The sequence below is a fragment of the Staurois parvus genome, unplaced genomic scaffold, assembly GCF_062004578.1.
Source record: "Staurois parvus isolate SC_StPar_1 unplaced genomic scaffold, SC_StPar_1.0 ptg000131l, whole genome shotgun sequence".
Taxonomy (NCBI): domain Eukaryota; kingdom Metazoa; phylum Chordata; class Amphibia; order Anura; family Ranidae; genus Staurois; species Staurois parvus.
In genome coordinates, this window is record NW_028317927.1 from 12,535,067 (window position 1) to 12,541,066 (window position 6,000).

The following is a 6,000-nucleotide window of genomic DNA, read 5'->3' on the forward strand; positions in this document are numbered from 1 at the left end:
ATATATATATATATATATATATATATATATATATATATATATATATATAATCTCACAATGTGTGTGTGTGTGTTTGCACGTTGTAAATAAAAAGTATAAATTAATGTATAATTTTAACAAATGTTATTATTAAAACTATATAACATGAAAAAAGTACATGAAATCACTTCCTCAGCTATGCTACGACATTCCTATGTCTAATGCCTTTGTCATACGTGATTTTTTAATGTAATATGTAGCACCCTCACTTTCAACCAATCGAGGGAAATCAAACAAACATTCGTCCGATTTTCTTATAGTTTGTACGGGGCCTTACTTTTATTAATCCAAGTTAATTGTCCATTGTTTATTATCAGCTGATTTTATTTTGCCATTGATTCCTATGGAATACTTGCAACACTTATACCCACTCACTCATAATTGCATACATTTTTCACATACTTGATACCCTAAACATGAAGACTTGAAAATAAAGAAAGACATGCATCCTTTGCCCCAGGTGCTGCTAAATTTTGTAAGTCCCTCAAATATGGAGAATGCCAGACAATGGAATGACACCATTCCTTTGTGTACTGATACGTTGTTATTATTATTATTATAATATTATTATACAGGATTTATATAGATCTAACAGTTTACGCAGTGCTTTACAATATAAAGGTGGACAGCACAATTACAATACAGTTCAATATAGAAGGAACAGGAAGGCCCTATGATTATTTTTAAGTGCCATCAACTTGAGTCTGAGCCCTAGCCCTAGCAACTTGGTGAGTAAGAGCTCTAGAAGTCATTAAATGAGACAAAACTAAACACTGCTCTTAGGCCACCAATAATAAAGGAACAAATATGAAAAACAAAGTCACCTGTTTATTCTTTTATAGTCACATTTTGTTTTAGAGCAGTGGTTCTCAACCTTTCTAATGCCGCGACCCCTTAATACAGTTCCTCATGTTGTGGTGACCCCCAACCATAAAATTATTTTCGTTGCTACTTCATAACTGTAATTTTGCAGTGGGAGGACTAGCGCCCCATCACTGATGTCAGTGGGATGAATAGTGTCCCATCGTTGGTATCAGTGGGAGGAATAGTGCCCCATCATTGGTGTCAGTGGGAGGAATAGTGTCCCATCATTGGTGTCAGTGGGAGGAATAGTGCCCCATCATTGGTGTCAGTGGGAGGAATAGTGCCCCATCATTGGTGTCAGTGGGAGGAATAGTGCTCCATCATTGGTGTCAGTGGGAGGAATAGTGCCCAATCATTGGCGTCAGTGGGAGGAATAGTGCCCAATCATTGGCGTCGGTGGGAGGAATAGTGTCTCATCATTGGCGTTAGTGGGAGGAATAGTGCCCCATCATTGGCGTCAGTGGGAGGAATAGTGTCCCATCATTGGTGTCAGTGGGAGGAATAGTGCTCCATCATTGGTGTCAGTGGGAGGAATAGTGCCCAATCATTGGCGTCAGTGGGAGGAATAGTGCCCAATCATTGGCATCAGTGGGAGGAATAGTGCCTCATCATTGGCGTCAGTGGGAGGAATAGTGCCTCATCGTTGGCGTCAGTGGGAGGAATAGTGCCCCATCGTTGGCGTCAGTGGGAGGAATAGTGTCCCATCGTTGGTGTCAGTGGGAGGAATAGTGTCCCATCGTTGGTGTCAGTGGGATGAATAGTGTCCCATCATTGGTGTCAGTGGGAGGAATAGTGTCCCATCATTGGTGTCAGTGGGGGGAATAGTGCCCCATCATTGGTATCAGTGGGGGGAATAGTGCCCCATCATTGGTATCAGTGGGAGGAATAGTGCCCCATCATTGGTATGAGTGGGAGGAATAGTACCCCATCATTGGTATCAGTGGGAGGAATAGTGCCCCATCATTGGTGTCAGTGGAAGGAATAGTGCCCCATCATTGGTATGAGTGGGAGGAATAGTGCCCCATCATTGGTGTCAGTGGAAGGAATAGTGCCCCATCATTGGTATGAGTGGGAGGAATAGTGCCCCATCATTGGTATGAGTGGGAGGAATAGTGCCCCATCATTGGTATGAGTGGGAGGAATAGTGCCCCATCATTGGTGTCAGTGGGAGGAATAGTGCCCCATCGTTGGTATCAGTGGGAGGAATAGTGCCCCATCGTTGGTATGAGTGGGAGGAATAGTGCCCCATCATTGGCGTTAGTGGGAGGAATAGTGCCCCATCGTTGGTGTCAGTGGGGGGAGGAATAGTGCCCCATCGTTGGTGTCAGTGGGGGGAGGAATAGTGCCCCATCGTTGGTGTCAGTGGGGGGAGGAATAGTGCCCCATCGTTGGTGTCAGTGGGGGGAGGAATAGTGCCCCATCGTTGGTGTCAGTGGGGGGAGGAATAGTGCCCCATCGTTGGTGTCAGTGGGGGGAGGAATAGTGCCCCATCGTTGGTGTCAGTGGGGGGAGGAATAGTGCCCCATCGTTGGTGTCAGTGAGGGGAGGAATACTGTCTCATCGTTGGTATCAGTGGGGGGAGGAATAGTGCCCCATCGTTGGTGTCAGTGAGGGGAGGAATAGTGCCCCATCGTTGGTGTCAGTGAGGGGAGGAATAGTGCCCCATCGTTGGTGTCAGTGGGGGGAGGAATAGTGCCCCATCGTTGGTATTAGTGACACAAATGATGGGGCACTATCCCTTCCACTGACACCAATGATACTTACCTTGCTGATTCCTGCTCCAGCCTGGGCTCGCTCTCTCCCTCTCCCATCTACAGCCTGCATACCTGGCTGCAGCAGCAAAATTTGCACTTACCTGTCAGATGTCTTCCTTCTCTGGCCTCTCTCTTCACTCGCTCCTGCAGCTCCCTCGATCTTCTTCGATCTCCCCGCGCTGCCGCTCGGCTCCTCCTCTCCAAGCTCCACCTTCTCGCCGGTGATTGGCCGCCTGTGTGCCTCTCCTGAGCTACAGTTCCGGTGGCCAATCAGCGGCGAGGAGGCGGTGACAGGGGCAGCATATCATCCCGCCCACACATCGCCGGAGACAGCAGCGGTGTCTCAGTTCCTAAGACCATCGGAAATATGTGTTTTCCGATGGTCTTAGGCGACCCCTGGGAAATGGTCGTTCGACCCCCAAAGGGGTCGCGACCCCCAGGTTGAGAACCGCTGTTTTAGAGGATTTATCCTGACAAATATAATATGACAAGGACAGACTAGAGTAGATCTGAGGTAGGTTTTGCTTAACCCAGAATATAAGCATCAATGTATCTGGCTTTTTACCAAAATAAAACTAGCTAGGTGAAAATAAATAATTTTAACCTCTTCCCCCCGCCCTATAGCAGAAATACTGCTACAGGGTGTGATAAACCTTAATTTCAAATTCATAATACGGCACTTATATTGGTGGCAAGCTTGCAAAATATTTGGTTTTTATGATTAATCATAATTAATATTAAAATGTGTGAATGGCCTTGAACCAGTGATAGTGTTAATTTCTTCAGTTATAGCTGAGACAGAAAAATATATGTTTGAAGGTAACTAACTAGCTGGTTAAAGGACTCTAGAAGGGCATAGCTGTTCATGATACGCTTTACATTGTTATTTTAATCCATTGTGTGATAAAATAAAATCACACTTTATTTTTTACTTCACCGGCTCTGTAATTATTCGCAAAATCGCCTATAGAGATTAAAGAAGTATTATATGTGTCTCAGAAAATTCTACTGGGTGGCAGGGCTGCGCAAAGTCATGTGTATGTGTGTATATATTATATATATATATATATATATATATATATATAAAATGTGATTTGCACTTCCGGGTAAGGGGTGCGCACGCACTAATTTAGTGTCAGTTGCCAGGTCCCAGCCGGAGATACCCCTCCGGCGATTGCTGACAGGGGATAGACCTGTGTATAAACACCAGTCTCTCTCCTGCCAGCAAGGACATGCTGCAGGATTGTGAGAAAAACAATTCAAAACCCACGTTTGACTGCACGATCCCTCCAGAAAGATCTGGCAGATGAGTCTGGGCATTTAAAACCTTTGAGATTGACATCACCTGGTCTTCCCAGACGATGATTGAGAACAATCCATGACACTGGCAGGTCTCAGCTTGGCAAAGGGGGCAGTGCATGCTATAAATTCTGCAGGGTGCCCAAACTTTTGCAGACGCCATTTTTTTGTTTTCTGTTATTTTGAAAGTGTAAATGATGGAAATAAAATCTAACTTTTGTTGACATATTATAAGAATGTCTAATCTGTAATTTGATGCCTTTTGGAGATTTTTCCATCTTTCCTTGGCTTCTTTATGCACATTAATACAAATTTGTAGCTGGGGTGCCCAAACTTTTGATCCCCACTGTATATAAAAATTCCAGTGTATATATACCTCCATTTGTAGATGCTATAACTTTCACGTAAACCAATTAATTTACATGTATTGAGATTATATTTTAGCAAAGACATGTCACAGAATACATTTTGGCCTAAATTTATGAAGAAATGTTATTTTTTTTTAAATTTTTTTACTGGATATGTTTTATAGCAAAAAGTCACAAATATATATTTTTTTTCAAAATTGTCAGTCTTTTTTTGTTTATAGCCCAAAAAATAAAAACTCACAGGTAATCAAATACCACCAAAAGAAAGCTCTATTTGTGGGAAAAAAAGGCCGTAAATCTCATTTAGGTACAGCATTGCATGACCGCGCAATTGTCCATTAAATTAACGCAGCGCTATGGCCTTGCCAGGAAGGGGGGTAAATCCTCTGGAGGGCAAGTGGTTAATGCATATTTCTCTTTTTAGTATATAACTCAAGTCTGACTAAAAGCAGTGAAGCATACATTTTTTATAATTCCTTTGTCTATAGAGTGAGAGATTTCAATATTTGGATCTGGTTAGAGTTGGTAAAAGGTGCTCCAATTTTTTTGTGTATCTGCCTTACCTGTTGAGTCTGTCTATTCATTCCCACTGTTGGTGTTTTTACCTCTGCTTCACCCTGTTCTCCCTCATGCAATCTTTTTGCCTGTTTGGAGCCTAATCAAACCCTCTGTATTTATTAGGGTATTGCAGTCAGCAAAAAAACACCTTGATGAATGGTATATTAATTATTGTATATGTAGCCTATGTAATGTTAAAATACTCAGCATATTAGAGAGTCAAACTGCTACTCTCACACACATCACAACAACCTTTGTTTCCTATACTCTGACAACCCCCTCTGCACACTGCTCAGAGATCACTGTTGATTGGAGCAGTGTGTGGGGGGTTTGTACTGGATCGTTATTGCACACTGACTGCTAATGACTTTTAACCACGTGCCTACCGGGCATTTTCACCCCCTTCCTACCAATGCCATATTTCAGCTTTCGGTGCTGTCGCACTTTGACTAATGCACGGTCATGCAACACTATAAAAATGTATATCATTTTTTGGAGACATATAGAGCTTTCTTTTGGCTGTATTTAATCATCACTGGGTTATTTGTTTGCTAGAAAAATTAAAAAAGACCAATTGTGAAAAAAAAAAATTTTATTTTTCGTTTCTGTTTTAAAATTTTAAAAAAAGGTAATTTTCTCCTTCACTGATGAGCACTGGTATGCTGCACTGATGGGCACTGGTATGCTGCACTGATGGGCACTGATGAGGCTGAACTGATATGCGGCACTGATGGGCACTGATAGGCAGTTCTGATAGGTGGCACTGATGGGCACCGATAGGCGGCACTGATAGGCAGCTTTGATGGGCACTGATAGGTGACACTGAAGGTCACTGATAGGCAGCACTGATGGGCACTGACTGGAGGCACTGATGGACACTTTTGGGGCTGGGGGCTGCACTGGACTGCCTCTGATTTCTAAAATACGCTCAACAATTATTGGCTGTCCTCTTTCCTCATGCTGTGACACCGTAAGGAAAATGCAGCAGGAAGACAGGTCAGCCGCACACTGGAGGACTGATGAATATAATGTATATTTATTGATCCATAGGACACACAACACCAGGACATGAATACAGGACCTGTTAATGCGTTTCACATGATCTCGTGCTTAATCAC